The 14,579-nt window shown below is 58.9% G+C and overlaps 1 protein-coding gene across 1 annotated transcript in view; it reads right to left on the reverse strand.

The window, feature by feature from the left end:
• P2RY8 (P2Y receptor family member 8) overlaps nucleotides 1-13,837 on the reverse strand; it is a 36,306-nt gene extending 22,469 nt beyond the window's left edge. The window contains exon 1 of the mRNA XM_041740351.1: nucleotides 13,712-13,837. The gene's annotated coding sequence lies outside the window, so the exon portion shown is untranslated. The remainder of the gene's footprint in view (nucleotides 1-13,711) is intronic.
• Nucleotides 13,838-14,579: the final 742 nt, after the last annotated feature.

The raw sequence follows: 14,579 nt of genomic DNA on the forward strand, positions 1-14,579 counted from the left end.
CGGGGTTGGGGGGTCGCGGTCAGCTCTCCCCTCCCGCCTTGTGAGTGTGTGTTTGTGGGGGGCCTGCATGGTGATTCCGGGGGCGACACTGCAGGTGGTGGAAGTGTCGGGAGTCGCGGGCAGCGTCCCGCGGGGGGAGGGAGCTTGCCCGTCCCCATACTTCTGTTAGGGTTTCACTTCTGTATTTGCCCGGGAAGCCTTTTCTAGGCTGGCGGGGCCGTCGCCGCCGCGTGCCCACGGCAAACACCATGGGTCCACGTATCCATGTTCTCATCTGCTCCGCTCTGGCTCCCTCCCCCACGCCAACCTGGGGCTGCTGTTGGGGAAAACGGGCCCCACCTGGGGCCGGTTCCTCTTTCTGCTCACCTTCACCAGCCCTGGCTGTTTCCCGCACATGCACCCTGCTGGGCAGCTCTGCACCTCTTGCTCCGCCCACGCCTTGGACCCAACCGGGGGGGCCCCCCTGTGGGACAGTCTGTGGCCCTGCGAGGAACCAGACCCCGCTCACCGCGTCCACCCAGCAAGCCCTCATTCAGCGCCTCCAATGTGGTGGGAGGGTGACCCCAAAAGGACCTGCGCCCATCCCGACCCCCGGAGCCTGTGGATGGGGCTTTACTGGGGAACTGGGCGGGGGGCTCTTTGCAGATGCGATGAACTCACGGACCCGGGATGAGCTCACCCTGGGTCGCGTGGTCCTTACAAGTCCAATGGCAGGTGTCCTTGTAACATCAATAGGAGGAGAGACACAGAGAAGGGGCCCCGTGACGATGGTGGCGGGGACGGGAGGGACGCAGCAGCAGCCCGGGGACGCCTGGGGCCCCGGAAGCGTGATCCCTGCGTCTGCACGTTCTGAGCCTAGTGTCGTCTTAGGGACGTGCCTGAAAGGCTTTGGTCTCTGACCCCGTGCAAGTCACAGCCGTAAAAGCAGGTGTGCACGCGTGTGTTTCGCTTCCTGTCCGCCGGGCCGGCCTCCGGGCTCAAAGGCTGCTTCTGAGTTGGCGGACATCGTGGTCCCGCTGATGCGAGGGACGTGAATACATCCCACGCTCTGACCCGCCACGATGAGACCCGGTGGTGAGAAACGTCGCCGATGTCACTTCCCGAACGAGCTTGGACTGCGGCCAAGGTTTTCCCACACTCGGAATAACATGGAACGTCGCCCCGTGAAAGACGCGGCTTCAGCTCGTGTCCACGTCCCTTCGGCGCTGCAGCCTGCACGCCCAGGAGGAGGACTCGGTGTCCCTGTGCGGAGCCTCCACGACTTGCTCCACCAACATCTTGGCCAAGTCGTGCGGTGACATGTCCACCTGCAGGGGGTGCGGAAATCGTGCACAATCTGTGGGATTCCCCGCCATGAATCCACAAACCAGTGGCAAATGGTCCTGCCACGTTGAAAAGTGTCCATGTGTCCAACTGGCAGCTCTTCCCTCTCTGGGACGGGGAGGATGGAGGATTTTAAAGGGATTTTAAAGGGAAAATGTCCGTTTTGTCGTCAGCCTCCCGTGAATCCAGAGCTTCCCCTGCGCAGGCCCGTGCACGAGTCACTTCCCCGGCCATCGACACAGGTGCCCCCAGGACCGCGACGCGGGATCCTTCACGTTTCGGGGTCCTGGTGTAGGATATGAGCGAGCTGGGCATCTCCTCCGGGGCCGCCGGGGGACACGTCCTAGTCGGGTTTCTCCTCTTCTTCACGGAGAATTTACCACTTTCGGAGCTCGCGTTTCAGTCCCACGTCGCTCGGAAAAGAAACCGCCTTATTTCGGTTGTCACCAGCTGATCTAAAACGAGCTGTGTCCTCGCCACCCCCCTCCCCAGCGCGCTGCCCCATCCCCAACGGGGGCGAGATCCCGGGTGCCCTGGGCATCTCCGACCCCTTGCGCCCTCAGTCTTCGCACACGGAGACACGGAGACTCCGAGCCGGGAGGGCGCAACGCTGGGAGAGGCGGCCTTGGTTTGTAGGCGGCCGCGCAGGCGTCAGGTCAGACAACCTCCGACGGAGCCCGACGTTTCGGCTTTTGTTTTTCCAGAAGGGCGATCTGGGTGACGGGGTGCTCCGGGCTTCAGGGTCCGTGTGCAAGGCGGGGGAACCCGGCGCTCACGGCCATCCCGGCCGAACGGTCTTTGCAACCAACGGGGAGCATCTCGCCGGGAATGTGCCCGCCCCCACCTCGCCGCAGCCCCCCCAGACCGCTGGGGGCCCGAGAACTTCCGCTCCCCCAACAATCCCCCCCACTAGCCTTCCTACCTACGGCGACGCCGGGCGCCCAGTCGTTACCGAAGGGAGCTCGGGGCTCGCAACCGCGCGTTCAGTGATCCGTGACCCGAGGCGGCGCTGGCTCTGCCGGGACTGATGGGAAATGGTGGGCGTTTGGCGGCCACTTCCCAGCGGGTGCAGCTGAGGTGAGCCCTTAAAACAACCCTGTGCGGCGGGCGCCAGCGTTACCCCAACCCGGGATCCCACAGCTATAGGATAAGCCCCGCGTATTTTTTCTTCCCGTTCTGTACATGTTTTTTCCCCCCCAGTTTTACTGATGTCATTTCATCATTTCCCCTTTTTTAAAAAATTTATTTATTCATGAGAGACACAGAGAGACGTAGAGACACAGGCAGAGGGAGAAGCAGGCTCCCTGCGGGGAACCTAATGTGGGACTCGATCCCAGGACCCCAGGGTCATGACCTGAGCCAAAAGCGGATGCTCGGCCACTGAGCCACCCAGGTGCCCCTCATCATTTCCTTCTTTCTCCCTTATTTTGGATTCAGCTCGTCGTTTCTAGATCCTTCAGATGGAATCTTGGGCCGTGAGCACGCCGATCTTTCTTCTTGTGTCACGTATGGATTCGAGGCTACGAATTTGCCTCTGTTCCCCGCTTTGGTTCCACCCACGAGGTGCTTTGATGCCCTGGGTCTTAATCATCCCGTGCGTGACCCTCACGCTGTAACAACCACCACAGGCTTCACACGGCAGACGTCTGTGCTCTTGCCCTCGTCGTGGCCGGAACCCCACATCCGTTTCCACAGCTGCACGTTGACGCGTTGGCAGAGCTGGTTCCTCGTGGCTGTGCTAAGGGAAAAATCCATTTCCCCGCCTTTTCCAGATCCCGGAGGCGCCTACAGCATTGTCCCTACCACATGGGGACGAGGATGTGGGCACCTCTGGGGCTGTGTCTGCCGGCGACGCCAATCATTCAAAAATCCTTCCAGGTTTTATCACCATTTTTGGCCTGGGGGTTACTCAGAAGGGTCCAGCAGTGGAAGACTCTAGGGTCAGCCGTTTGTTAACGGTTTCCAGCTCAGTCGGGGTGGGAAAGCCACATAGGGAAAGCGTTCAAGCCTTTGAAATGTGTGAGGTTTGCTGCAAACCCAGCAGACCCCCTCTTTGGCGACTGGGCAGAGCTGATCCTTACGCCCGTGGGGTCCAGCGTTTAGATAAGGAAATCCAGGCCTGAGGCCTGAGGCCTGTCCATATAATCCTCATCATGGCTTCTGACCCCTGGGGCACCCCATTGGATAGCTGACGGGAGACCCGATGCCATGGAGCAGTGCGTGCCCGTCCGTCTGTCCCTACAAGGCCCCAGCTGGAGGTGGTTCTGGACACCGCGAGTCCCCCCCCCGCCCCCGCCAAAGCCGTCCACACACCACACTGAGGCCCGCAGGCCAACGAGGGCTACAGGGGAGACAGGCCATCCTCCCCCAGACGCCGGTGGTGTTTTCTCCTCTGCGGGACTGGTCTCCACTTCTGAGAACTCGCAGGTTGGGGGCAGGAAGCAGAGAAGAAAACCACGGTGGTTGGCGTCCTGACGCCGTGTAGGAACTCGTCCCGACGGTACGGGCTTCCTGCGGTTGCTACAAAGACTACCTGCATCTGCGACTTATTTTCTCATGGAAGAATGAGCCGATGATACTTGTGTCTCCCCGTCTTGGAGGCTGAGGGTCTGAGATCCACGGTGGGGGGCGAGGCTGGTTCCTCTTGAGGTCTCTCTCCTTGACGTGTAGACCCCGACTTCTCCCTGTGTCCTCCCGTGGTCATCCCTCTGGGTCTGCGTCCAAATTTCTCCCTTTTATAAGGACACCGGTCATATCAGAGTAGGGACCCACCATACTCCACGGTGACCTCGTTTTACCTAATGACACCTGCAACACCCCTATGACTGGGGTCCTATCCTGAGTCTCGGGGTGAGGCCTCCAACCGCTGAATTCTCCAGGGATGGAATTCACCCCATAATAACCCGGTCCCGTATCCACAAGGGCGACCTTTCTGCGATCACACGTTGGCCTGGTACCTCTCGAAATAGACACCTTGTTCTGTGAGCTCGCTGCCTAATGAGGAACCCATCACTTCCCCATGCGCACGCATCTTCCTACCAGGGTGGCGTGTGCTCCTGCCGATGCACAACCTCACACCCCACCTCCCACCATGAACCGTAGGGCCTCTCCGAGGCAGGACAGGGGCTGGGTTTCCTGGGTCGTGTGGAGGCCACTGGGTTGAGTGTTGCAAAACTGATAATATCATGAGAAGCAGATCTTTATCTCTATGCGACGACAGCGATGAGGATCCCACGGTGGGCAGTGGGCCCCTCTGTTCATCTTTGGGGTCTTTGCAACCACATTTCCTACCCTACTTGCTGGATTTCACAACATTCACCCCAGGAAAGAAAATTGAAAACTCGAGCTGCCGTGTCCTGATACCTCTGATGAGTTTCTGCGGACGTCATGAAAGATGTCACTTTGGTTTCCAGGGAAGAAGCTCAGACGATCATGAGTTAGATTAAGAAAATGCAAGAGGAGACGTCTGCCGTCGTCTTTCTTTCACCCCATAAACTATGTGGAGGGTTCTTTCTTATTCCCTCCAAACCTGAATAACAGAAAACCGTGTTTATCGATTCGAACTAAGCTTCGAATGTGCATGTCACACGCCGTATTATTAGGTTGTCCACCTGTGGCTCACGCATCATTAGGTGTCAGTTATATCTCAATAAAACTGGGGGGGGGGTGAGAAATGAGAGGCTACATTCACACAAAGGTGAGTGCGAAAACCAAAACATAACAAGCCATGTTGCCTCTCTGCCACGTGACAGGGTGTGTGTCCACGTGGCGGCACCACGGTATCCACATCTGTGTGGTCAGACACGAGTCTACAGGTTGCCGTGGGCATTTCGTCTGGATGGGATTAGCATTTCAATCGGCGGACGTCGAGGAAGGCAGGCGGCCCTCCTTCTTGGGAACAGGTGGGCCTTGTCTGATCAGTTGAAGGCCATCGGAGGAAACAGACGGACCAGCTCTGACGAAGCGGGAAATCTGTGTCCATGTGTCTTTCACGTGAACTCAGGATGCAGCATCCGCGTTTCCCTGGGGCCCAGCCTGCTGGTCGACCCTGCAGACTTCAGACTTGCCGGCCTCCACAGTCCTATGAGTCCATTCCTTAAAATATCTCTTTTTCTTTATCTATCCCTGGGGTAGATACAGATCTTGCCATCTACCATCTACCTATCTATCTATCCATTATCTAGCATTTATCCATCTATCCATCATTTTCATCCATTGATCCATCCATCCATCCATCCATCCATCCATCAATCTACCCATCCATCCATCCATGCTATCTATCCATCCATCCATCCATAATCTCTTATCTATCCATCCATTCATTCATCATATCCATTGATCCATCCATTGATCCATTCATTGATCCATCATCCATCCATCCATCATATCCATCCATAATCTCTTATCTATCCATCCATCCATCATATTCGTTGATCCATCCATTGATCCATCCATTGATCCATCGATCCATCCATCATATCCATCCAACTTTCCACTCATCCACCACCATCTATCCATCCATCCATCCATCCATCCGTCCATCCATCTTCCCATCCTCTGCCTCTTGCATTCCCCAGAGAAACAGTAGGAGACACACACATTTACATATATAGGAAGAGATTTCTTAAAGGCATTGGCTCATATGATTCTGGAGGGTGAGAAGCCCCACGGTCTCCTGTCTGCAGCAGGAGGCCCAGGAAAAGCAGACTGGGAACACCCCGCTCTGAAGGCAGGAGAGGACACACATCCCAAATGGAGGCAGTGAGGCAGAGGGAGCTGATTCTCCTTCACCCACCCTCTGTTCTTCGCGGACTGGGAAAGGATTGAAGGATTGCACGTGGCCCACACATCCTAGGGAAGGCCGTCTGCCCTACTCAGTCCCCTGATGCAAGGCTCCTCTCACCCAGACACACCCAGACGCACCCCGAGGTCATGTTCACACAAAAAAATCAACCACCCCAGTCTACGTCTGTTGAGACTGTCCATCAATACACAACCCCCCGAGCAGCAACACCCTAGGTGCTGATCCTAATTTTTTCCCGTGCAGAAGGTGAATGCCTTTCTCTCTCCTACTTCTAAGACCCCCTGCACTCCAAAGACACAGCCCACATAGCCTATGAACTGCACATCCCCCCTCCAGGAAGACCCGAGGATGTTCAATGACCAGACTCCACGTGGAGGCCAGACGTGGAAGTGCCTGGCATGAATCAGGGCAGCTCAACCCAGATGAGCTGTAGGCAGATGTCGAGATGCAACCTTGCCAGAAGCATCAGAGACCCGGGGCCCCAAGGGGTGGGCCAGCCCAAGGAGATGGACACCTTGGTCTTGGGAAAAGTTCAGGGACTGGGTCCCTGGTTCCAGTCAGAACATCCCAGGAACTCCGTCCCACCACCAGCAGGGGCCTGGAGGCCGTTCTCCAGATGCAACCCACCACCTGCTCCTGAGCGAGTCAGGAGGGTCCAGAAGGTGGGGAGATGGAGGAGGCCCTGGGCACGTGCTTGAGGCCATGGTGGAATCACCTTGACTCGCTTGAGTCCTTCAGAGCATCAGCCCCTGTCCGTCGCTCACCAAACCAGGTTGTGGTGTGAAAACCCGGGCACCCGCCCAGCTTTGATACCAGAAGTCAGTCACGGAGCTAATAATGCTTGTTCCCTAACTTGACGTGTTTTTCCGTGACGGAGCCACAGAGCGGATTTCACTCACAAGGCCCCACGGAGTAACCATATACGCATCACACGGAGTGCTGAGCCGACGTTGGGTGAAGCCACGGCCCGAAGCTGCCAAGCTGAGTCCTCTCCTGTCGCTCAAGGGCATGTCATTTGCAGGGTATCTGCGCAGCCTATGTCACCTGGGGCCTGTGTGTGAGCACGGCACCCACGAGAGCAGGGGAGAGAATAGTATTTTTGTCGTGTCACGGAAGAGGAAATAGAGGTCAAGCCTTAGGTCATGGTGTGGCCGTGGTCAGATGCACAGCTGGTGGTGTTTGAGGATCTGCACGGAAGACACAAACTCACGGCAGGCCCCACCTTGCACACACCTGCTCACGGAGAGGCCACACCATGTGCGGTCCATGGAGGGGCCATCCAGGGGGCACGTAGTCCCCATGTACCACATCCTGGGCTTCACATGAGCTCAGAGGCTGTTCCTGATCCATCCTCATCACAGAGTCCCAGACAGACACCCTGGGGCTTCGGGGAGGAACCCCCCCCCCACACCCAGGCTGGCCTTGGTGCTAACACACTGCATTCGAAACGTGTGTGGATTTTTCTTCTCAGTATCATTGGATGTTCCCAAGACCCCAAGGAGAAGCCACTGTCCCTCAACGATGTGGGTGGTCGGCCCATAAGATGTAGCCAATGTGCCTGCCTGACCAGGTTCAGTGTGGGGTGACTGGGCCCCCAGTGCATGCTCTGCAATGTCCACGGCAATTTCTGCTGGTCACACTGGAATGGGGGGTGGTCCTGGGACCAGAGATGCTGCTCAGCATCCCACAGTGCCCAGGACGCCTACACCAGAGAGGCATCCAGCCGCAGACGTCAGCACTGGTGAGGCTAGAAGTCCTTGTCTAGCACGAGCGACTGTCTATTTATCCATCCCTCCATCCATCCATCCCTCCATCCATCCATCTATCCATCCCTCCATCCATCCATCCATCCCTCCATCCATCCATCTATCCATCCATCCATCCCTCCATCCATCTATCCATCCCTCCATCCATCCATCTATCCATCCATCCATCCATCCATCGATCCATCCATCCATCCACCCACCATCCATCCATCCCTCCATCCATCCATCCATCCCTCCATCCATCCATCCATCCCTCCATCCATCCATCCCTCCATCCATCCATCCCTCCATCCATCCATCCCTCCATCCATCCATCCATCCATCCATCCCTCCATCCATCCATCTATCCATCCATCCATCCATCCATCCCTCCATCCATCTATCCATCCCTCCATCCATCCATCTATCCATCCATCCATCCATCCATCCACCCACCATCCATCCATCCCTCCCTCCATCCATCCATCCCTCCATCCATCCATCTATCCATCCATCCCTCCATCCATCCATCCATCCACCCACCATCCATCCATCCCTCCATCCATCCATCCCTCCATCCATCCATCTATCCATCCATCCACCCACCATCCATCCATCCCTCCATCCATCCATCCATCCATCCATCCATCCATCCATCCACCCACCCACCATCCATCCATCCCTCCATCCATCCATCCCTCCATCCATCCATCTATCCATCCATCCACCCACCATCCATCCATCCCTCCATCCATCCATCTATCCATCCATCCCTCCATCCATCCATCCATCCATCCACCCACCATCCATCCATCCCTCCATCCATCCATCCACCCACCATCCATCCATCCCTCCATCCATCCATCCATCCCTCCATCCATCCATCCATCCCTCCATCCACCCATCTATCCATCCATCCATCCATCCATCCCTCCATCCATCTATCCATCTATCCATCCATCCCTCCTTCTATCCATCTATCCATCCCTCCATCCATCCATCTATCCATCCATCCATCCCTCCATCCATCCATCTATCCATCCATCCATCCATCCATCCATCCATCCATCCATCCATGTACCTATGCATCTCGCTCTCCATCTCCATCTCCCTATTATCTAGCTATCTATCCAATCTTATCCTGTATCTGTACCTCCCATCTCTGCCTCCATCCTCACGTGGCTTCTCCTCTGGGTCTTACAAGGACCCCCCTCCCATCGCTTTTAGGGCCACCTGATCCATGATGACCTCATCTCAGAGCCTTCCCGTCATCCCATCTGCAAAGACCCTGTTTCCACATAAGCTCCATAGCTTCTGGCTGATTGGGACATGGACACATGCTCTCGGGGTCCACCACTCAGTGCCCAAATGCATTTTGCCGGGACTGTCCCCATGCTGGCTCCCAAAGTCCTGCTTCTTAGGACCCCCTGATTCCCAGGCAAATCTACGTGGCTGGCCTCCCTGCCCCCAACATTAGGACAGTAGTTCCCTATGTTCAATCCCCAGGCCACATCAGGGCACCACTGGTGCTTCCTGTGGACACTTGGTATCCGCCCTCCCTCCCGCAGCAGGCAGCACAGAGGTCACTGTCGACCAGGAAGCGGGCTTTCCCCAGACACAAAATCAGCCACACCCTGACCTCAGGCTTCCGGCCTCCAAAGCTGTCAGGAATCAATGTCTGCCTGTGGTGTTTAGCTATGGTCCCCTCAATGGACGAGGACATCCCCGTCCTCATTGCCCCTCCCAGCAGCACCAATAAGGATTGACTTATATCCCAGTCATACACAGCCCCACCCCATTCATTCTCTGCGTATATTCATCCCTCCTTCCGTTGATGGGGGGTCTGGGTTTCCCCTACGCTTGGTGGTGGGAACCATGCCACCATGATGAAGCACCTGTTTGAGGCCGTTTTGAATTGTCTGGGGTACGTGCTTGTGAATGGAATCGCTGCGTCCTGTGGTCTCCGTGTTTGTATGGGGACCTGTCGTGGGGCGTGCCATGTGGGTGCATGAGGTGTAACATGGTGGGTCGTACCCAAGTGTGCCGGGGCCACTGCACACGCCCAGATCAGGAGAAGGGGTCACAGAGCCTGGGCATGGCGTGGAGTCTGTAGTCTGCTGCTGGGTGGGTGCAGAGAAGGCGGGTGGGGTATTTGGTGCGCGCCTGGTGGACACGTAGGGATGACACCAGGTAGGGGCTCAGGCCCGTGTCCCCCAAGTGCCGTTCGGGAAGTCCCGGGCACCTGACCTGGGGTTGACATCCTGCCTCCCGGAGTCTGAGGACAAGTACAAGGCACTAAGGAAGTTGTCTGATGTGATGAGCAAAATGGAAACTACTCTTAGTGGGAAAGAGGATCTGAGGGCGATTCTTGTGTTGGGCTGGAGTCTAGGTCAAATGCTGTGAGGGGGGTCACTCTGCCTGCACCCCTGTGGCCCGTCACCATGCTCGGGGAAAGTGCGCTCAGCCCATCCCTGTGACCCCACTGAGATCCCCGAACGTGGACCACAGGGCCTTGATCTTTACCACGCATCTCCAATTAGTTCTGTTCCCAAAAAGTCTGCGTCCCTCAACATTTCTCTGCTCCCTTCACAATCTCCCTGGTCCCCCATATTCTCTCCCCTACGATCCGTCTTCACCGACAGTGACGTGCAGAGGGCCTGCCACCCGGGCAGAGCAGCCTGCGCGGAACCCAGCGGCGAGGAAGGCGGGAGCTAGAAACGAAAACCACAGGCGGGAGGACGCCCTGCACAGACCCCACGTGCAGAAACTGGGCCGAGCCGCCGTTTGCACGCCCGCTTACGCGTGGGGTGGCGAGGGCAGTGTTTATTTGGGAGGGGGCTGGGCTCAGGGAAGGAAACCGGCCAGCCGTAGCCGGGCCGTGCCTCTTGTGGTGGGGCTTTCAGGAACGCCCCTTCGCCAGCTTCCTGTGAGCGTGAGTCAGAGCCCGGGGCACCCACCCAGCACCCTGCCGGTGTGTCCTGCAGACAGCGTGCAGAGCATGGGACGAGGAAGTAAGAGCACGGGCACCGGACAGCTGTTTTCTTCCGCCCTCTCTTTTGGACACCGAGACACAACGCTCCACGTTAAAGTGCGCACTGCCGTGGCTTTGGGTGCACCCAGCAGGCTGTGCGGCCATCGCCTGTGCGGAGCGCCAGAGCGTCTCCCGTATTCCTGCCGCCAGCCTGGGCTCATTTGTCACAGCTGCTGTAAGAGACAGATCCCGACGGAGGGACTGGCAACCTACGTCTGTTCTTGGTTCATCGGTCCATGCACCTGCACCCATCCATGCACCCAGTGCTCCATGCATCCTTCCATTGACCCATGCACTCACCCAGCAACACATCCACCCAACCCTTTATCCATCCATGCATCCATCCATCCTCCCATCCAGCCCTCTATCCCTCCATCCATCCCTCCACCTACCCATCCATCCTTCCATCCATCCTTCCATTGATCATGCACTCACCCAACAACCCATCCACCCAACCCTTTATCCATCCATCCATGCATGCATCCATCCATCTTCCCATCTATCCATCCATCCATCCATCCATCCTTCCATTTATCCATGAATTCACCCATCATCATCCACTCTTTCATTCCTCCATCCATACCTTCCTCTATCCATCCCTCCATCGGTCCATCCATCCACCCAACTGTCCATCCATATCTATCTGTTGTCTATCCATCCATCATCTATCCATCCATCCATCCAGTTATCTGTCCACCTGTCCACCCATATCCATCTATTATCTGTCCACCCACCTATCCATCTCTATCTATCATCTGTATCACAGAGGTTCATGACCAGTCGCGACTTAGCCTCTCACTCCAGGGGACATAGGGCAATGCCTGCAGATGTTTCTGGACAGCCCAATGTGGGAGGAAGAAATGGTACTGGTGTCTGGCAAGTGCAGACCAGGGACGCCACCCAATGCCCTGCAGTGCACGACAGAGTAACACAGCCTGAATGCCACCAGTGCCCTATCAGAGAGACCATGCCCTGGTCCTGTGTGTATCTGAGACCTGATTCTGGAAGCTTCCGTGGCTTTTCTAGGATGGGTGCTAAAACGTCACCTTCCTCTTGAGATCGTCCCCAGTCCCACGCGGAACACACACACAGCTGGTCCCTGCCCCTGCTCCCATTCACAACATCCCTGGTGCCACATGGACCCGGCGAGGGAAGCCCTCCTCGTCCGGGAAGCCCTCCTGGATTTCTTCCCACCTCAGCACCTTGCAATCTGGAGCCCAGGTCTGCATCTCAATATTTTGAATTTTTCTCCTCCACCCAAAATCGCACAGAGCCTGGCACGTGACGACTTCTTTAATGCCCAGATTAATGTCCCCAGGGACGTCCCTGCAGCTGCTCCCTGAGCATGGTCACAGGGTCCCCGTGACCCTGATGTTCCCCGTGGTGTTCTCGGCCCCCGGGGGAGAAGACAAGAGGGGCCGTGACAGGTGGGGATCACCTCCTGGGGGCTCCAAGTCGGGGAGGCAGCGCGTGGTGGCAGGTGCACGTGGGACTCTCCAGATCCTGCCCACCCACCCCGTCGGCTCCAGAGCCATGAAGGGGGATGTGAAAGGGGAGCCCGCAGTCGCGGTGCATTGCCGGCCGGTGGTGACAGCAAGAGGAGGCACAGGCAGGGCCGGAGGACAGCACCCCAGGGTGGGGGGCGATGGCAGGGCCCACCTGCCCGGCCAAGGAGTTCTCCAGGGGGGCAGTGAGTGGTGTTTACCCACCTGCTACCTGCTACCCTGTCACCAACTGTCCCTTCCTGCCCACCACTGCCTTGTCCTGAACACAACACAGTGAATGGTTGGGTAGGGGTCCCAGGTGAGCCTTGCAGAGGGCTCAGCTGCCCCACCCGCATCCCGGGTCAGGGGTCCCAGGTGAGCCTTGCAGAGGGCCCAGCTGCCCCGCCCGCATTCTGGGTCAGGGGTTCCAGATGAGCCTTGCAGAGGGCTCAGCTGCCCCACCTGCACCCAGGTCAGGGGTCCCAGATGAGCCTTGCAGAGGGCCCAGCTGCCCTACCCGCACCCCAGGTCAGGGCCCCAGCCAGGATATTGGGGACGTCATGCAGAACCCAGCACCCTCCGGCGGCTCACATCCATCCTCCCCGGCGCCATCACCGGCACTGGGGGCCTTGGCAGGGACACACCCCTCCACCTGCGCCCACGCTGGGTGTGCCAGTGGCCACAGAAAGGCCATGCCGGCAGCGCGGAAACCTCCAAAAAGAAAACAAGCATTAAAAAACCCCAGACTCCGAGGCCGCGCGTGCCCGAGGCGACTGGGGAGGGCACATTCCCCGCAGCGCCATGGGCGTCTTTCTGGGGCGACGGGGGAGCGCCTGGTCCCCGGGTCCCTGCAGTCTCCGCAGCCCAGGGCGTGCACTGTACCAGCAACACGACCAGGTTCTCCTCCCCCCCAGAAGCGGGGTTCAGTTTGCGCGGAGAAGCACGTGGTGTGGCCTTGGGCGTCCTCCCGTGTGACCCGCTGCGGAGGAGCGCGGGGGGGTGGGGGGGCGCCCTACTCCCTGCTGCCTAGACGCGGAGGGTGCTGGGGGGCGGAGGGCGGCTGTGCACCTGCTGCAACACCCACTGCCTCGGGGGATCCGCAGGGACCCCGCGGTGGCGTTCAAGGCTGCGCCCCCGGACAGGTGCCCTCCACCCTGTGGCTGCTGGGGGCAGTTTCCACGCCCAACGGTTCGGCACCGGGTCCCCGGGGCAGGGCGCAGCGCGGCGGGGGGCTGCCGCGGCCCCGGGTGCGCCCCCGACACCCCGCCGGGGCCGCCGGGCCTTCCCCCGCCCCCCGGGCGGCGCGGGCGCAGCGCGGGCTCACCTGCAGTGTCAGAGGGCCGCCCGGCGGCGCGGGGCGCCGGCGCCTGCACTCAGGAAGCCCGCCGTCCTCATTCTGCCCGCCGCGCCGGCGGAGGGGCGGCCCCCTGGAAAGGCCCGTGTCAGCAGAGGCCCGGCCTGCGCTCCCGCCCCACGTCACCCCGGGCCGGCGGCGAATGCAAATGCGCCGCGGAGCCCACCTCCCACCTCCCGGGGCGCAGCCGCCCGGCAGGCAGGGTGGGTACAGAGGAAACTCGTTTTGAAATTTCCTGTGCAACGAACCGTCGGTGCGCGCTGTCGAGGGCCGGGCCCCCGGGAGGCTCCCCCGCCGCCCTGCCCGACGCGGGGTGCGGGCCCCGCAGCCCCGGAGGCGGGGGCAGCTCGCGCCAGAGGGCGGGGAGACCCTGCAGCCCCGGGGCGCACCGCCCCGCAACCTCCAGGCGCCCCTGCCTGCGCCACCAGGGCCTCCTCCCTCGCGGGCGCGCGGCGGACGGGCTCACGGGCGGGGGAGCGCGCACGCCCACCCACACGGACCTAATTCCTGTTTCTGTTGTTTTGTTTTGTGTTTTTCAACTGAAAAAAAAAAAAAAAAAGAGCGAGAGAGTGAAAAGAGAATGGCCAGCAGACCATATTTCGTTGCACATCCTGGCGTTGTGCGCGTTGCGACACGTTTTCACGTGCCACGGGGTGCGCCTGGCTGCGGTCCCTCCACGGCCCTCGGGGGGCGGGGGTGGAGGTGGGGGGGCGTCCGGGGCGCCGCGTTCACGCTGCAAGGTGCACACGGACGTTTCCACAACTCAACCGGGTGGATTCACACGCGGCTGAGCGATGGGAGGGAGGGGGAAGGTGCTGGAAAGGTGCGCCAGCCAGCG

The sequence above is a fragment of the Vulpes lagopus genome, chromosome X, assembly GCF_018345385.1.
Source record: "Vulpes lagopus strain Blue_001 chromosome X, ASM1834538v1, whole genome shotgun sequence".
In the NCBI taxonomy this organism is placed as follows: Eukaryota; Metazoa; Chordata; class Mammalia; order Carnivora; family Canidae; genus Vulpes; species Vulpes lagopus.